Raw genomic sequence first — 19,788 nt, forward strand, 5'->3', positions numbered from 1 at the left:
GTCTGTGCTCTGATAGAAGGGACAGAAAGAAATAAAACTCCATATGATATAAGATCTAGAGGAACCAAAGTTATGCAGGAAAATATAGCCAGGGATGGAAAGAAAGAGAAATTGAGGCAACTGGGCAGAGGAACAGCAATAGTATTTTTAAAAGGGTACATGGTCTCACTGAGGGTACATTTGAGCAGGAACCCTTAATGAAGTTATGGCCCAAAACAAGGCCTTCAGGAAGTGCAGTTGACCTCCAGACAGTAGAGTTGAGCTAGCAAGGTTTCTATAACCCTGATCTTGACTTTGAGTTTCACATGCTGGCTTTGGTGCTTTTTGACACACACATCCTAAACCACTGTAACTGCAGTGCTGCTACATGGTTCCACTAAAATAAACTTGGTCATCTTTCAGGCACAAAAAAAAAAAAAATCCAGTTCCATGGTTTATCATTATTATTCAGTTTAGAAAAATACAAGAAACAAACTGTACTAGACTCAAGATCACAAATGACCTGCTACTACTTCTGCCAAGTTAAGGAAGGAATTGAAAAGGGTTTCTTAAACTTAGGGTTTCTCAAAGCCACCCCATTTCCCACCAGTGCATCTCTCCGGGAACTTCAGAGGACAGAATTACTCATCAAGCTAATAACCAGAGCCAAAGACATTTCCCTTCTGATGCAGGGCCCAGGATAACAGAGGGAGTGAGCCTCAGAGGAACAGAGTATGTGCCACCGTCCCAAAGCAGCCCTGGGCCTGTGGAACCCATGCAACCTTTCTGTGACCCGGGATCACTAACAAAATACTGCCGATGCCCCTAGAGACCATCATGTGACTCCTTACTTCTAGTTTTTTTTTCTTATTTCCTCAAAAATTTAAAAAAAAAAAATCATACAGGATCTGTGCATAACAAATCAGTTTCTTAGTGTATATATTTGTTGATCTCAGAATTAACATAAAGTTCTTTTGGATTTGAGGAAGGAAAAAAGGGAAAGAGGGAGGGAAGGAGGATAATTTTTTTTTTTTGGTAATACTGGAGATTGAACCCAGCACCTCTGCACTAAACTACATCCCTAGCTCTCTTTTTATTTTTTATTTTGAGGCAGAGTCTTGCTAAGTCACTAAGTTACCCAGGCTGGGCTCAAACTTGAAATCCTGGGAAGGAAACTTCTCTGTATACTCATGATTCTGTTTACTTTGAGGAATTGGCTTAATGTGATAGTGGGGCTGAATTCTGTAAGGCAGACCAGGAGGCTGGAAACTGAGTAGGAGCTGATGTAATAATAGTCTTTAGGCACATTTTCCCCCCCTCAGGGCAATGTCAATTAAGTCCTATTAAATGATAGGATGAGACCCACCAAAACTACCAAGAGAATGACTGTCAATCTCAATTTCATCTACAAAATGGCTTCACAGAAACATCCAATGGTACTTGGTTAAATAACTGGGCACTATCCCTTAGCCATAATGGTATATAACACTCACCAGCAGACACTGTTTAACTAGTCAGCTCTATCCAAAGCCAAGAAGAGTTAGGGCAGTACTTGAAGATTTTGACAATGCAAGCGTATGCAGGCAGAGCCTCCATACTCCCCTCATTTCAGTTATGGAATTTTCTCCATGGCTACTACAAATAGGACCCCATGGGCCCCACCTGAGTCACCACAGAGAATCTGGCCAATGTCATAACTAAAATTGTTGCTTATGATACAACCTCAAGCAAGTAGAGAAGAAAGTCCTTAAAATTATACGTATAATGTGGTTGTCTGGGAAAATGCACTGGTTTCCTTAGTAATTTTAGCTTTTGAAAAGATTGAGAACAAGTGGAGAAATGCTTAAAAAATAAAAAAACAAAGAACTAATATTTTATGTTGAGGACTTTATGTACATATGGAATTTTATGAACTTTCAATAGTTACATGTGATTGATTAAGAAAATAAAACAGCCTTGAGACTTAGATTAAACCATGTAATTGAATAATTTATTTAGACTTTGACTGTTAAGCTAAAGTCTACAAAGTTTGCAAACAGTGTCAAATCTTTTAAGAGAATTTAAGATTCACTATATTTATTATTTTGACTTATTCGTGAGTTATTTAAGTCCACAGGGGAAAAATTAAATTTTAATCAGATGTTAGAAGTACTTAAAAACATGTTAACTTTATAAATGCATTTTAAAATATTTGAAGGTGGTGGCACCAATTTTCTATCCAATTAAGAGTATTATTCTGAGGGCTTCATGTGAACTGGCCGGAGGCCCACCTGTTGAGGCCACCTATAGGCTGCCCACTGACTGTGTGCTAGCCTCCCACCTCCCTGAGCTTGTGCGTGACCCTTCACAGCCCCTCCAACACTTATTGCACTGCACAAGACCACCACTGACTGTCCCATTCTCTTTGAATGTCTTTCTCACATTGGTGAGACAGACCACTGAACATTGAAGGACGAGTGCTCCCTCGGGTCACTTAGAAAGGCCATGAGCAGGGGCATCCTGAGGCCACCTCGCTTTCCAGAGTCTGTTGGTAGAAGGGCAGCGACAGGCACAAGGACAGCTCATCTTGCTCATTCTGCCCATCCATCCATATCTGAAACTTTATATTCAATGCTGAGAACCAAAATCAAGAGGAAACTGACAAAAAAATAATCTTCTGAAGGTTCTGCTATAGAAGTTTTTGAGGAAACTGAGGCTATTTTATCTGGCAATGAAGCAATGGTGGGATAAGAAGGATCAGTTTGTTTGTTTGCTTGTTTGCCTGTTTTTCTTAAAATTCTGAGTATTGAAACCAAGATCTCATATTGGCTACTTCTTCAGCTTTTTTATATTTTTATTTTGATACACGGTCTCTCTAACGTGCCAAGGCTGACCTCAACTTGCAATCCTCTTGCCTCAGCCTCCCAAGTATGAGAGTTGGGTTCATAGGCATGTGCCACCATTTCTTGGCTGGGTCACCCTTTTCAATACTTTGCTGTGGCAGGAGCCTGGCTTTGAGAGGTGCTCAGTTTAACTTCCTATGGTGCAAAAACCATCACTCTTCTCCCCTCATTCTCATTGCTTAGTTGACAGATTTAATGCTGGTTTTCTCTGCTATACTTTTCTAAGATTACTCAACTGTCTCTTTAACACAAACAAAGGCTGTATGGGTCTATTTTCTATGTTATAATAAAATACTAAAAGCTGGCTAATTGTAGAGAAAAGAGATTTATTTAGCTCAGGGTTTGGGGCATGGAAAGTCCAAGATTGGGTATCCTTAACGGTTTCACTCTGACAATGGGCTGTTGGCTGCCTCACATCGAAGCAGGAGTCGTCAAGGCAGGAACACTCGTGAGAGGGACAGAGAGCATGAAGAGATGGAAAGCCAGAGAAAGGACCAGCTTAATCTTTTATAATGCCTGTTATAGAAGTTAACATACTCTGAAAGACCAGAACCCCTCCTTCCAAGGGCAGAAGGCAATGCCCCTATTGACCTAATTACCTGGCACCAGTCTCTGCTTCTTAAAGGTTCCCTGCCTATTTTAGTTGCTTTTCTCATTGATGAGACAAAAATACCTGACACCCAAAGTTTAAGGAGGAACAGTTTGTTTAGCTCACAGTTAGTAGAGGTTTCAGCCTGAAATTGGCTGGCCCCAAGGCAGAGTGGCATGGTAGACAGGCATCACAGAGGAGAAACAGTTCATGGCAGAAGGTATCAAAGCAATAAGGGACCTCACCAGTGTCTTTCTGCCCTTTTTGTCTTAGGCTACTTTAGGCATGTAGCACTCACACCCTTAATCCTAGTGCCCTTGAGCCTAGCATTGCACCATGAATCACACCCTATAGATCTAGACTTCTCCAAAAAAATCCCAATGTATGACCACATGAGGCTTTGAGGGGACATCTAAACACAGCCGTAGCAGTGCCTCAACACCTCATAACAAGCACAGAGCTTTCAAACATGAGCCCTTGGGAGACATGCTCAAACCCTACCCCCGGCCACCACAGGGGCTGTGGACTCCTTCACAGGCAACAAAGTTTCCTTCTCATGATTCATTTTTGCAGTCATCTATAATTGGTGGGAAGTGATGTGGTATTTTGTATTTCACTAATGGTATGATATTTCTTTCAGAATAATTTTAATTAATAAAATAACAAATAAATAATGGCAGAAGTGGTTCATGACTGTCAACAACTACAGGGACAAACTGTGGAAATACCTGTGCAGATTATTCTGTGTGACATCATGGAGCACTGAGAGACAGAACGTGGCCTCTGCCGAAGACCACCGGCAGGGAGAGAGCTGTAACATAGATGGAGCTTCACATGGGACACACTGTCTCATTAGTGAGCTGCTCCATGGATCAGGGAGGCCAGGAAGCATATCGCCAGAATGCTGGAGTGGCATCTGACGTGCATTTGAGGCCAGGGCCAGGTGACCTCTCGGGTTCAGCATCTCTGCAGCCCAAACTGGTTTCGGTTCAAATAGGGCAGATCTCAAGGCCACCTACCTTCCCTTTCTTCACCCCTCATGCTGACCTTCAGGGGGACTCTGAAATGTGTAAAGACCTTCGTAAGCTCAAAGTATAAGTGGTTTGTGCATTGCCTTTCCTTTGGCCACTCTTGGAGGGCAAATAGTGTGTGTGTTTTGGGATTGTGAACTAATGTGACACAAGCAGCCACCTCCTGTGTCTGACCTTTTGAAACTGAAGGTATAAACAACTGTAGGGAAATAAGTCATAGCCGGGCAGAGCATGGGAGTGCCCCTTCTCACCCCCATAACAAGTCTCCTGGGTGACCGGGAGGTGGAGGGGAGGGCAGTGCATCTAAAAGAAGGGCCTGCAGGTGTTCTGTTCCCCTAAGCCTCTCACTTATTTTTTTGCTCCTACTCTTACTCTTGATTCTATACACCTGTTCATTTAGGATGAATTAATAGCCCTAAAAGTCTCCATAACCTGCAAAGTACCACTGGTTATAGCAATCCAGTGAATGCCTTTTCTCTGATTCAGTGCAAGTTTTCTCCCAGCATCTCGATAGGACAAGCCTTGTCTGTTGGTCCTCACGGCTTCTTTGAGGTCTAGACACCAGGTTTTAACAACTCTCCAACCTGTTTTTCTTGATTGAGCCTCCCCATTGCGCCCTCAGTGGCCAGCTCATCCTATTTTTGCTTTGACTTGAATTTCTACGGAATGTGACCCAAGGAAATGAAAGTGCTCCTTGACGGCATTTCACACATCCTGGCCCCGAGAACTTCAGTCACCTCCCTTTGGTAAAGTACGCTTTCCTTCACCGTGTGAAGCACAGTGATAGAGTGTATGAGGACAGACAGAAACATCTTTTTCTTGTGTGTTTGTAAACCCTGAACCCTTATTTAAATTTCTGTGTTCGTTTGTTTTCTCCTCAGTCACTTGTGTTTTGCATTGTCATTGAAGGCAACCAGCTTGACAGTTGTTTGGCTCAGAGAGTACACTAAATCATGAAACAAGATTCAAATGTCATATCTTGAAACAAGGGCATTACTTGTCAATATTGGCAGAACTGACTGAGCACACAAATTATAAATTGCAGGTATAAACCAAGTAATTGTAACAATAATACATAGAGATTCTTTTCTGTCAGGTTGGTCCAGATCGATAACCACAAACCATTTATCCAAGATAATATCCTTACCTGAGCTGATGGTCTCATTCATAACGCTGTGAGTAAGCCATCTACCCTAGGGCGACAACTGTCTTCTCTGTATTGACCCCTTGTCATCTTACTTTGAGCTGACAAGGTCTCAGACTCATCACGTTCTTAGTGTGGCCTTGAGGTAAAAGCACTGCGCTCCTTGTTTTGCAGGGGCCCCCAGTTCACCCTCTCCTTGAATGCCTTCATTTTAAAATAATAATGCCATATATGTGGGTAGGTTATGGTGCGCTCCATCGTGTAAAGATTGCCGAGCAAGTCAATGACAAGGTAGAGGAAAAGCTACTGATCCTTAGACTCTCAGTTCCCAAATTTCTGGGAAATGCCTGTGCCACCAGAGATGTCTGATGCCCCACCCCCAGTTAGAAAGAAACATATTAAAAATTCTGGCACAAGCTAGGCATGGTGGTGCATGTATCTAATCCCAGCACTCTGGGAGGCTGAGGCAGGAAGATAGCAAATTCAAGCGTAGCCTGGATAACGTAGCAAGAACCTGTCTCAAAATATAAAATAAAAGGGCTGGGCATGCAGCTCAATGCACAGGCTCTGGATTCAATCCCCAGTACAATACTATAAGTAAATAAAAATCTGCCAACTTAAATGTTCAGCAAAAGTACAAAGACTTAATTGAAAAGCTATACATTAACCTTAGGAGAGATGCTACTTCCAGGGAGGCAGAGGAGGAAAAAGAACCAACGGCAGAAGAAAAGAATCAGGACTAGGACAACAAAAAGATCTTTAACTATATTTGTTACTTTTTACACAGTGAAACAAAAATGAGCCCCCAATCATCATTTGTTAAGTCTGAGAGGTAGGTACACAAGTGCTTATTGTATCAGTCTGTGTCTTCCGAGTATTAGAAATACTTCATTACATATATACACACACGCCTGTATTTTTAAAAACAGTGAGGAAGGCAGGAAAGGGTAACAAAGGAGGATAGGAAATTTTTTCCCCAAAATTGTTTTCCTTACAGGGATTTTATCTAAAAACCGTAAGCCAATGCAAAGAACAAAAATTTATTTGTAACTAAAACAAAATGTAAATCCACTTCTCCTGAGTTCGGTTCTGAAAAGGTTTGGGGTATTATTCTGTTAGGGGTTTAGAAGAGAATTTTACGATTTAACCACATGAAGCCCTAGATTAAACATGTCATAGAGAATTGAAGAATTTAGACACCCAGGGAAAAACTGGTCAATGAACAGCAGTCCGTTCTCTGAGTGAAAAAGCAGTTTTCGGTTAACTTCACAGGGGGACTTAACTGTCCTGGTAGCAGGTAGGATGTTGCTATGGTAACAGCTCAGTGTGGGGTGAGAAGGAAAATGGGATTAAAAAAGGATATTTTCCTTCTGTCCAGCTCTTTCCTTAAAGATCATTAAGAAGTCACCTATGCTGAGCTAGAAGAAAAGAAATCCTATTTGCCCTTAAGGGGGAAAAAATAAGCTCACATTTGCCCCTGAAAAGGACTGGAGCTGCCTGCATGTGCTAAGGAACAGAGCGGCTTTCAAGTGAATTTAGAAATATTTCACTGGGGGTGGGAAGCATTGTCCTGTGTGTCAGGAAATGCATTGATAGGTGAAGTTAAAGGGGAGTTTAAAGACACTCAAAGAGCTATCTACAGTGAGGCTGCTGCTTCCCACACCGGCTGACTCCCCATTCCCATGTGGGGGATGGAAATTAGATAAGGATAAATTGTTTCATTTGTGGAGAGCTCTAATTTGATAGAAAGTGGAGGCCTAATAAATCACAGATAGAAAAGAGGCTCTCTTTGGTTTAAATTTTAAAGCATAGTTCAGGTTAACAGGGTTAAAAACAGATTGCCCTAGGAACAGGTATGAGTTTCTTGTATGGCACTCAGATGTCACAGACATCCTGCCCTTTTTTGTTGCTAAACAAAATCAAATCTAGCTCAGCTGCCAGGCTCCAGGACACCCAAATCTGTGTTTGGAGGCCTGTTCTTCCCATACCCAGTCGCTTGAGTCCTAGGCCTGGCCTCTGGGTCCCTGTGGCGCTGCTGGCCACTCACTTCCAGCTCCTCCAAGTCATACCTAGAACCCCAGCACTTCCCGCTCAGCCAAAGGCTCCTCCAGCCTCATCCCCCACACCATAGCTTCTGGTACCCTAGGGAGCACAGAGTGAGGCAGGACCTCTGCCCGCAAAGCCTTCTCTCTGCGAATGCGGCTACTTCCCAAGCCCACTCCTAGGCGGAGAGAAGCCCCTCCTCCTCCAAGCACCACTTCCCCACAGCAGGAAAGCAGGCTCAGTAAATTGTTCAGATGTGGGGTCCCGCCCCGGCCCACACGGGAGTCTTGCACTTTTCCCTACCAGCGCTAAGCTCTGGCCTTAGCTCTGGCCTGAGTCAGCTGCCCACAGGGACACAGACCTATCCACTTCTGCCACAGTCCAAGGAACTGCACGGTTCAGGTGACCCATTCTCCCACGAGAGTCTTCCTTTAAACTTGGAGAAAGCCTAGCCTTCCTTCATTCACTCACACAGATGCCCACGTGTAGGAAAAAGGATCTCAGGCCCTAACCTATCCACCTGCTTGAACTGAACACCAAGGGAGTGGCTAAGTCCCTGTGAGACACTCGTGGCATCATTCCTGCCCAAGTGACCCTCACTCCTCAGTCAGTTCTGAACACCATGTTTCCAGGGATCAATGTGCTGTCATCCTCCTTTTTGTATCATAGGGCCAGGAGCCTTCTGCTCATCATATGAAGTTTAACTCCATGTCCTCTTCCTGTTCTGACCAGTGTAGAACGCTGCGGGTGGGGGTGTAATGGGCACTGGAGCTTTGGTGAGGCTGTGCCCGTGATTTCAGGATCACAGTCTATAGGTGACTGTCAGCCCTGATGTCTGGTCCCTGAAGCCCAAAGTAGGCACTCTGGGAACCCAGAGGAAAGTGTAGGCTGGGGATACTTCGCAGCTGACAATGAAGTTCAGATTGTGCCGCATAGCCTAATTGGAAAGACCATACTGAGAATAAATAAATGAAAATGCAGCCTAGAGAGGTTTGGGTAGGTTTCTGTTTTTCATAAATAACTATCACCTTGGCAATAAATCCATTAAACTGATAACTTACATATATCTCTGGCCAAAACTACAGGAAGGCTTTTTTCAAAGTAATTGAAATGCAAAATAAATTACATGTAAAATTGTGCCCATACAGTGTGTCAAGAGTGTCATTTCATCCATCACCAGAGCAAATGTCTCCACCACCCTACTGTAGCTCTTGTCCAAAACTCACTCTTGCTCTGAAGCGCCGGCTAGCCACAGACAGGCTGAGCACAGCGAATTAGCCTCTCAGGAGGAATTCTGCCTTTCAGAGCAAACCTCATCCCATCAATTAATATTTGTTGATTGAATGCCTGCTGCATATGTACCATTAACCAGGGGGCTGCAGGGATTTCGAGCAAGGCAGGTGCCTGAGCACCAGGTCAGCCTAAAAGTGGAAACAATGTGTGGAAATGGGGATTTCCTCAGCAAATCACCAGACGGAATGAGCTTGAGGTCAGAGTGTTCCTGAGGAAGGTGGTTTCCTTGCCTGGCTAAAGCTTGTTCTTAAAATGTTCTTAATGTTAATTTAAGAAGAGGTCTTTGTGGAGGAGGGCCTTAATCTTTTCTTAAGTGATGCGGAGCAATTGGCAGGAGTTGGCTCACTCCAGGCATGAGCACTTCCTTGGGAAGCAGTGCAAGGCCCGTCCTGTGAGCCCTGCCCTGGAGTGGGATACGGAGGAAAGGCATCTGGAGTCCCCCAGCTGACCTGGCTTGACTCCATCCCGGCACGTGACCCAGACTCCCTTCCCCCGCTCCAACCCCCCAACACAAATACACCCACCACCTTTCCACCCCTTGCCCGCATCCTTGTCACCCTCATGTGCTAAAGCCCAGCACGTACCTTGTGCATAGTTCACATGTTAACAGGCTTCTGGCGTGGCATCTGTCTGTATCTTACTACTTAGGGTCATAGGGTCCTTACTAGCTACGCTGAGGCTCCGTCAGGACTTGCCCTGGAGACTCTTCGAGAAGCAATGGAAAGTGCATGGCTGTCTCCACTCCTTCCACTGACTCTGGGCTGTGTCAGTTTTGGTTGGAGTAATACTAGTAGCTGATACTAGTGGTGATGTGATCAAAAAAGATAGCGAAAGATTAAAGTTTTAGAAAAATTTGTTATAGTAGATGATACATCGCTATTAATGCCCCTCAAAATATTCCCCTTACTTTAAACACACTTATTCAACCTTTTTGTCACTTTTTAAAGCAGTTCTGGAAGTCTTCTCTCTTGAGTATCTTTAGTTGCACTGTCGTAGCTGCCTCAGTATCTATCCAGGATTAAAAACATTTACTTTTTGCGGTCATTTTGACTTTAGGGAAGAGCAAAAGTCACTTGATTCCAGATCCAGTGAGTGAGGTAGATGAAGACATACGATAATGATTCTACTTGACTGAAATTGCCATAAACATTTTGAACCATTTGAGGGCACGGAGGCAGCCATGAAAATACTCTCATGAAAGAGGTCTTCCAGAACTGCTTGAGAAGGTGCCAAGAATGATGGGAGAAATGTGTTGGATACAAGGGAGAGGAGCTAATGGCAATGAGTCAAATTTTAAATTTTTAAATTTTTATTTAAATATTCACTGTATATTTTGATCACACTTTGAACTTATTTTGCCAAAGGCAATACTGATTAATGATTATCAAGGATTTTGTTTTCAATTATGATCACTTTTTAAAACTAATTGTACATGTAAATAGCAGTGTTTACCCACATCTCTCTGAATTGTCCACTTTTATGAATATGTGGCATGATTTATGAAGTTCTGGCAGGTTTCAATCATTAGGGCATGAAAAAGTAATGAACTTTATCTTCAAGTGTGCATTTCATGTGCACCTTAGTGTTCAAGTGTGCATTTTAGTGTGCCCCTCTCCCCTGCTGTGCTTCTCAGCACCATTAAATCCTGTGGCTTAATTTATGCCATGCATGGCCAATTCCCTCACCCCATGCAATGGTGAGGTGGATTAGCAGAGGACAAGAGCTTAGTGCTCTGATTCTAACCCTTACTCATCTTCTTAACCTGGAGACTAACTTCTCTGAGCCTCAATTTCCTCATCTCTATACTGGAAAGAATAGTCACTGGCCTGATTAGCATGGTAGGCACTGGGAGCAAAGGTAAGGTGGCTTATGTTAAAGTCATTACAGAGAATTATACAAATGTTATGTTTCGTTATTATTGTGCCCAAAATTTAAAGAGGGAGAGCCTCTGTTTCCATCTCTCAGATGTTCTCCTTCATCCCCTCATCTCTGTGATGGACATGTCAGAAGCTTACTCACACATCATAAATGGTGTTTGCATGGAAGCCAGGCCCCTAAAAAACATGTTCCCAGGCCATGTTCAGCTGGGACTCCAGCCATCCTAGCGCAGCCAGAAAAATCTCCCCTACTTTAGGCCACCACTTCATGTACAACCAGTGCTGCCCCATTCCATTCCATAGCGGGGAAGCAATTTTCCTGTCCCAGTGAGCACATGCCCTTGAGCAAAGCTTTCCACTCAGCACCTTGGTCTCCTCAGCTACTAGAGCAGACGTGGCCATGTGAGTTGCCTACAATATTAAACCTGGGATTTTTAAATAATATTGAGTAATGGCTTTGTATAAAGGTCATTTGTTTTTATCACTAAAGTAAACCTTTTTATAGACAGTAAGTAATAATGCCTTAAATCCAGCCTTCAAAAGTAAGGACTTACACTCATTTCAGGGTATATTTTTTGCACTAATCATTTCATGTCTTTTACTTATCATGAGGGATAGAGAGTCCCTTCAGTGAATCCGTGCTGAATTTTGAAGTGGAGAAATAATTCTCCTCCAATTTCAGGGAAATTGAAGTTTACTTAAAGATGATTAAAAATCCTTCTGACAGACTTTGAGAAGGTCCCTCTTCTGAATGCTGCAATTTTAAATATTTCAGAGCTAGCTTGGCACATGTAAGCTTATTAAAGATTGTATGAAAATAAAACTGGTTAGTGTAACTGCATTATCTCAGTGAACTACAATTCATATTTTTTCTGTGGGTTCTGCTGTGAAAATCAAAGAGGCATTGCCTCTGGCCTCCCAGCTGGAGATTCCTCTAGGGCTGTCTGCTTAGGAGACTTTGCCAGGAAGGAATGATTTTCATCCATTTGATTTCCCAAAGAGACCCTTGCTCCATGGGAGCATCTTTCCCAGCCATCAGACCCTCTTCTCAGAGAGTCAGGAAGAACAAGAGGCCAGGAATCCCGATTGAGGGGATTGCAGAGCCACAGGCCAGGGTCTTCCGGCCACAGCTTTGGGGGAGGGATGACAAATCCCCTGGGCTTCCCTGAGACCAAACCTCACCAGGAGGATCAGCTCCTGAAATTGTGGCAAAACACTAGAGCCCTCCAGGACCCAGACTTTTCCTAAAACTCACAAACGAACAAAATTGGCAAATATGTGAGTTTCATGCCACCAAACTCTAAAACTGAGACAGACTCATATTTCTTTCTAAATTGGATCCAGACAGCTAAGCCTGGTGATTCTCTGGGGCACTGAGCCACCCTCCCCTCTTCTCTTTGGCATGTTTCTGCCCAGCTCCTTCTTACCTTTTACATGGTTTTAGCTGTTCAATCAGTTTCACACTGCACACAGGCCCTTTCTGACTTTGTTTGACTAACCCCCCAGAACCCCTGATGCAGTTTAGCTGGTCTAAATTCAGAATTCCTCTGAGATGCTTTTAGTTCAGAACATTTTATTAGGAAAATCTTCTATATCTTTACCAATGAGATTTTTCAAAAGCCACCCATCTTTCTCTTTGTCTTTCGGCTGACATTTTAGTCTTAAATTTTCTAGGGATGCCATCAGTTCAGCCTCTTATCACATTAACCTCTTATTTGTATTCTGTGAGACACCAGCCTTTAATATTCCAGAAAACAAATAAAGAGCCCATGAAAAAGCCAGAGCCATTCTACTTTCTCCTTTCAGTGCAGAATGATGTTAGGGACCTATCAAATGGCTTCAGGTGGCACTGGAAGTATCTCTCGGGCTTTGAAAGGGCAATTTAGATCCGAGCAACCTAAGAATGTATTGATGGCTGATATGTCATGAATTTTTAGTGCCTTGCCTCTTTTCTTCCTCCCTGTCTGTGAAATTTGTTTCATTCACTTCCAGTAACTCCCAGACCCCTGATGAGCACCCTGTGTCTAGGACCCCTTTTTCCCTGAACAGTTCTATCTATCTCAAGGTATGACCTACACAGTGCGGTGCACTCCATGCGAAGTTCCTCACACTCAAAGCCAGGCACTATTGATGCACTGGGCAGAATTTTCATTGCAGTGGGGGCTCTTCTTTGCATCGTAGAATGTTAAGCAGAATTCTTGACCTCTATCTGGTAGGACCAATGACACCGTCTAGTTGTGACAATGAAAAGTGTCTCCAGGCATTGTGAAGTGTCACCTGGACAGCAAAACTGCCCTCAGTTGAGCACTTTTGGCATGCTGGAAAGAGCAGAACCAGGACCAAAGACTGAGGCTCAAATCTCAGCTCCATTTGGGTGACTTTGTCTATGGAAGCTCATGATACTGGCCACAGGAGGCGCTGTGACAAACTAATGCTGTGGCAGGTTTCAGTATATGTTTATTAAAATCAAATCTCCTGTCATCTATTTTCTTAATTAATGCTAAGAATTGCACTAAGATGTGCAGTAAATAATGAAAATCTAGCTTTTTTTATTTCACCAAAAGTACACTTCTAGCCCTTTTGCACAAAATGGTTCAGTTCAGGTTAGATTTAGCACTTGCAGGGAACTTACCTTATCGTCAGGATGTGAAGAGGTTTAACTTCAGGTGGTATCTTTTATGTGCCCCTTGATAGCTGCTCCTGCAGCAGCTCATGGCACTCAGGTAATTACAGACAGAGTCGCCTTTGGGTTGAAAACAGAGCTCTGGTGATTGCACACTTTCATTTATCCATCCTGCTTGCATTCAAACTTATTTGCATTTGTTTGCTTCCCACAGCTGACACTTGTTTTTTAATTTTGTGTTGCCCAAGCACTTTCCCATTGCCCTGGGTCTACCAGGACACCGCTCCAGCAGGCCAGCCTCTCACAGCCTCCTTCCTAGCTGTGCCATCTTCCTTTCCTTCGGCTTTTGGAGGGAGGCGGTGGTGGGGAGGATCAAATCTTGTTTGGAGCCAGGGACTAAAGAGTCATTGCTCTTCTGAGAATCTCTTTGGCGTCAGCTTCCTTTCAGCTGCGACATTATAGGACCTTGTCTGCCTTTCCTCCCAAATCCACCTGGGGACCCCACTACATTATGTTATTATGACAAGAGTCACCTCCTTTGTCTTTTAGAAAGTGAGATTGACCTTCCTTCTATTTCTGAAACATGACTCTAAAAAAATAAATAAAGCTCTGCAGCAATAAGCTGCCATTACCTAACTCTGAAAGTACAAAAACAAAAGAATAGTTACATTGAAACTAGCTGTAGCACTGAGGACAAGCACTCTCCACCTTTTTTAAGGTTTTCGGGTACTTATATTTGTAAGAAAAGATAGCTGTGTCACCTACCCTGCCTTCTGTAAAACGTGTAATAGTAAATTTCATAAAATGCATATTGCTGATCTGTCTAAGCCATTTTCCAAAGCAGCATTGTTCAAAGTAGCCACATACATGATGAAGACTTGGATGTATATTTATAGAGTACTTTATAATTTGCTAGCACTTTAAAAGCATCCAGCATGTGTTTTGCTTTGTTCTTTTCTCTCTCAGTTTCCATATGAATATGCATTAAAAAGTTTCTGAGCTGAGTGTGGTGGTTCATGCCTATAATCCTAACACTCTGGGAGGCTGTGGCAGGAGGATCATTAAGTCTGAGCTCAGCTCAGGCAATGTAGCATCTTAGTGACAACTCAAAAATAAAATATAAATGGAAAATAATAAAAAGGGCTGGAAATGTAGCTCAGTGTGAAGACCCTGAGTTAAACGCCCAGTACTGAAAAACAGCATTTTCTTCCAGTTCCCCTTGGTACACCATTTTCCTTCCCTGTACAAGGGATAGCAAGGAAACCTTACATGTATATAGTATGCCTTGTGCCCAGTGTGCTGTGTGAAAAGTTCAATGTGATTCTCCATGTACAGGAGTTTGTAAGAAAGCAGCAACACTGCCTATTTCCATTTGAGAACAAAGTGTCCATCCTCCAGTTGGATGCTTAAAGTGATGGTCAATTAGCCACACCCTCGATCTGCTGAGGCATCTTTGCCATACACCTGGCCACCCTGACCTGATGCAGCTTCATCAGCTCTGTATATGAATATGCAAGGACAGCATGAGGCTCATGTAATAACAGTGTCAACCACAAGGCAAGAATGCAGGCATTCAGACAACCACAGGGTCACCAGCAAGCCACATTTTCCTATCTAGGAGAAAGCATTACTTATTTTAATATCTATATAATGGCTGCTTCCAAATGATGCTGTCTGATGTATTATGTTTATCTTCTTCATATATACTAACCCAACATCGGTCAGATTAGTAGATATACTGAGTCAACATTTTGAGGAAACCATTATTTCCCGTTCATTTCCAGAATTACAATGCTTAGTTTTTGCATACAGTCAACTTGGCTGAGGTCGCATTCTTTGACCTCATCCATGGAAACAGTCAAAGGGACACTTCTTGGGTACCAAACATTTCAGCCCCAGTTTAACTTCTTCATGCTGCATGTGCGAAAGTCAGCAACATGAGCATCACAATTGTGATTCTAATAAGCACTGCTTTCAGAGTTATACCTATTCACTGGCCCCAATGATGAAAATGAAGGCTGTTCCAGATGCTGACCTGCCTAAGTGGGCACCAAGTAGAACCTGTCTAAGTTGATACCTGGAGGGAGAAGAAAGGCCAGCCTCAAACAGTAGAATTTGTACAGACTTTATAATAGCCAAGAGTCTCTAAAGGATGGTTATACCCAGGTGCCCTGGGTATGGAGATGCCCAGAGTAGCCAGCCAGGACCCCAGGATTCAGCTAGGGGCTTGACCCACTTTCCCATGATGCCTTAATTCTCTCCCTTCTACCCTTACTTTCAAATCACAACTCTTTTGTATCTCATGGATCCTAAAACTCACAGAAAATTACAAATTACCCCCCCCCCAGGAACATTTACAACCTCAGACAGGCATTCTCCTCCCCCTGCCCATGTCCTCAAAGGATCTCCAGTTAAAGAGAGTAGATAAAAATTTCTAGACCTTCATATCTCCCCACATGGCCACCCCAGAAAAGAAAATCTATACACTTAGAGCATCAGTAACCCTAGAATCCTGCTCCTTGCCCTCCCTTGTGGAGGAAGGGTCACCCCTGGGACCGCTTTGTGAACACCACACACTTTATGAAGAAAGGGAATGCTGGGAGAAATTTTCTTTTTAAAAGAATCCAGAAATTGATAATCTGCCTGGGAAAGTATTTTATCTTCAGATTAATTTGAACATCATTCCTAGTAGAGGAAGTGTAATGCAAAAAAAAAAAAAAAAAATGAGCACCGAAGGCAGACAAATCCAGATAGATGTTTACTGACCCCTCAGTAATGATCCACAATGTGACCTTGACCTTGTCACAGTGTGACACATAAAAGTTTCACTTCTACAACAATAAAATGGCAGTGGATGGAGATTTAGCTCAGTGATAGAGCAGTACTTGCCTAGCAAGGACCAAGACCCTGGGTTTGGTCCTCAGCACCCAAAAAATTTTAAGCCAGTAAAATGAGAATAATGGCCCCTACATCATACATTTAAGTTATTTATCTTTAAAAATAAGTTAATACTTTAAATATCAAGTTTTGTAAAGATCCACATAAAGAGGGATCTTAATACTCCTTTATAAACAACCTTAACAAAAAGGTTTCATCACCTTCACTCGAGCCTTTGCATCAGGAATTACTCTAAATGTGCAGGGTGTGTGAGAAGCATGATTTGGCAAAAAGTAAAGTACAGCTACTGTGGGAGTTTTTAAGTCCATTGAGAATGTAACCACTTACACTTATCAAAAAGGTTGCTCATACAATATTATCTTGCACAATCTTTTATATTGAAGTATGCTCCCTTTCTCCTGGCCAACATTTATATCCTATCCAGTTTACCTTTATTATATTCAGCCCCACAAAGTACATTTATTATTTCTTCTTGTGCTGTCTTACCAAACCTGTCGGGTCACATTAACCTAGTTACCAGTACAAGAAAAATGCAGTTGGCAAAAGGTTATATTCTTCTGTCATGAGCTCACGAGCATGAGAGAACATGCCAGCCAATGGCTTTCTGCAAATTACAACCAAGAAGTTGGGCTTCTTTCCAGGATTTCTTCCACCTGCCCTCTCTTCCCTCCCAGAAACTCAGAGGCACTATCGCCCTTAGATTTTTTTCCTTGCCAGACTCATAATATTTGCTTGGTTATTTATTTACTTATTTTTAAAGATGCATCTGTAACAGGTAGAAATTCTACTGAAATTACTTCCGCATACCGTGCATAAGAAAATCCTGAAAATCTTCACATTTAAAAATTGCACCAGAATCTTCAAAGAGCTTTCTTTCCCTCTCTCAGCTCCAACTCTCCAGAGATAACTGAAAGAGGTTTTGTAAAACCTCTGCAGATGAGAATGTTCAGCTTCCTGGAGATGAAAGGCCACTCTCAGTAGTTACATGACTAGTGAAATAAAGGCCTCAGTGTGTGTTGACTCTAGAACAGTACTTCACAGTTGTTTTCCTTGCAAGTTGAAAGTTCCCAGCCTGGAGAGGATGTTGTTTAAGGGATTCTGGCCAAGTCCCTGCAGTTAGGTGGTTCTGACAACAACATGGAGTCTGAAAGAGAGAGAGAAACAGAAGTGGGGAATCAGCAACACAAGGTAGGCAGAAGCCACCCACACCCTGCACAGCAGGTGCTTTTAAACTGGAATAATGGCAGAAGGGAAAATTACACAGAAAATTTCACATAAACTTAGCAGTAAGTCATTTTCCCCTATGATTTACAGCAGTGTTGGGCTGGAATGGCAGAATGACAAAATCTCCAGAGCAAAAAAATTGAATAGAGTGTTTCCGCCTTGCATGGCAGGGAACAATGGTCTTCAGTGAATTTCCTTATGCCTCCCACAAAGTCATGAGACTGCATCCCTGCACTCAGTTTAAGGAAATGCTATGAACAGATGCTACCTGCTGTTGGAATGAGATGGGTTCAGTATAAATTTTCTATTTCTAATTTTTGTTACCTTTTATTGATGTAAGCACTAAAGAACTTTGTTCACATATGCTCCAACAACATCCCTTTGTTTTTTACCCATTTACAGTGTATGCCAAAAAGCACATAGGGAACTATTATCAGAAACTATTTTTATTTTTCAAGAATTTCAGAAACAAGCAATTAGAAGCAAAAGGGTTTCTTGCCCTTTAGTATGATAAATTATTTTTTAAATTTCTGAGGAATAAACCAAAATGCTCTTATGAAGAGCTAACAAATAATTATTATTATGTATATCTTTATTTTACAAACTTAGAAACCCTTAATCTAATCAAGAAGGTTTGAAAATCCTAAACATTGTTATTTTCAACACACCTTTGAAAATAAAATATATTTGATCAAGTACTTTCATAGTGTATTTTGAATATAGTATATATCTTACCAAAAGGGAATCTGATAAGCCATGCAATTTATGGAAAATGCAAAATTTATAACAAATTAGGACTTCATCATTAAACAAATCAATAAAACCAGGCTAAGAAATTTATTTTTCAATATAAATCAATACGCTAGCATACTTTCTGAAAGATATTGCAAGTATCATTAAAACATAGGTGTCCCCCATTCAGGATGGGTATGAAATTCAGCCAGAATTCATTAATAGAATCTAATGTTAATTTAATTATTTCACAAGATTTTAAAATCAATGATAAATCTATCAGTTCTTGCACTTAATTGTGATAAAGTGGTATTATATGTAGCTGAAATTATAAGTTAGTTATAAAGCCACAGTGGGCTCAGATTCTTTGGTAAATAAGCTGTGTGCATATTGGATGCAACCTGGTGCTTGTCATCTCTGAACAGTGAAGTGTGAGCTATGAGGAATAGGTCAGAAGTAACTCCATTCTTGATCACATATTTAAAGAAAGTGAAAAGCACATATACATATAGGCCTAGATATAAAATATTAATTCAGCAGCCAGCATACAATTTTAACTTTTTTAAATAAAAGATTAAAAAATATTAAACACTTTATAATATGAAATAAAAGTATTGACTACACTTGGATAAAAATTTCATAATGTGATTTAATAATATTAATTCTAACTACCTTGTTAAATAATGCACACCAAATCTAAAAGGAAACACATGAAATTTTTATCTTTTGATATGATCCCATATTAAATGTAAAAATTTGGTAATCCCAGAAAATGTGTAAATTATCTGTAAAAGACTGAGCTGGTTCAGCTGTTCAAAGTTTCTTTCTAGCTAATGACATACCTTAGAAATAAGTACTGAAACTAATCATAATTGCTCACATTACACACACAGGTAAAAAAACATTTTGGCCTTCAGCGTCTCTTAGCCATTCATTCTGTTCTCACCAGATTCTCCCCCAAAAGCAATGCATTTACTGAGAACAGTCAGGAGAGAAAAGAGGTTAAGCTATTAAATAAAAATTGAGTGAAATCACTATCATTCCTACTGCCCACATTCTACAGTATATCAGATTTCAGATCATCCTGGTGGGGGGATAAAATTCTCCACACACGTCACCCTCTTTGCACTTAACTCTGATGTCTCTGAGTCGGGGAAACACCACAAACCCTAAGATGAGTGTTCAGTGCCTGATGCTTCCTTAAAGCAGCTTTCCTCAAAATAGATATGGAATCACCAGTTTGTTTAGTGCCCAGGAGATGTGTTTCACCCCAGTAGTGAGATTGTGGTGGGTGAAACCACATGCTGCTCGGACTCTGTGAGCATGGAAGTAAGAGCTTCAGAGTAGAGTCCCTCTCTCCTCTGCTCCTGGGTGCCCTTGGAAAGTCTCGTGTGTGTGCTACAGCCATCCATGGGCTTGGGTTGAGCGTCATTTATGTCAGGATCCCCACACCTCCTGTAGTGCTGCTTTTGA

At 41.8% G+C, this 19,788-nt stretch overlaps 1 protein-coding gene across 3 annotated transcripts in view; it reads left to right on the top strand.

The window, feature by feature from the left end:
- The window catches only part of Park2 (parkin RBR E3 ubiquitin protein ligase), a 1,289,129-nt gene that overhangs the window by 1,198,265 nt on the left and 71,076 nt on the right, over positions 1-19,788 (top strand). Inside the window, exon 11 of one of the 3 annotated variants that reach the window (XM_005390688.1) lies at positions 672-696. The exons of the other annotated variants lie outside the window; for them this stretch is intronic. The gene's annotated coding sequence lies outside the window, so the exon portion shown is untranslated. Of the gene's footprint in view, positions 1-671; positions 697-19,788 lie in introns of those variants that run through there. 3 annotated transcript variants of the gene reach the window in all.

This window comes from Chinchilla lanigera, unplaced genomic scaffold (assembly GCF_000276665.1).
Source record: "Chinchilla lanigera isolate Chin_1 unplaced genomic scaffold, ChiLan1.0 scaffold00038, whole genome shotgun sequence".
Lineage (NCBI taxonomy): Eukaryota > Metazoa > Chordata > Mammalia > Rodentia > Chinchillidae > Chinchilla > Chinchilla lanigera.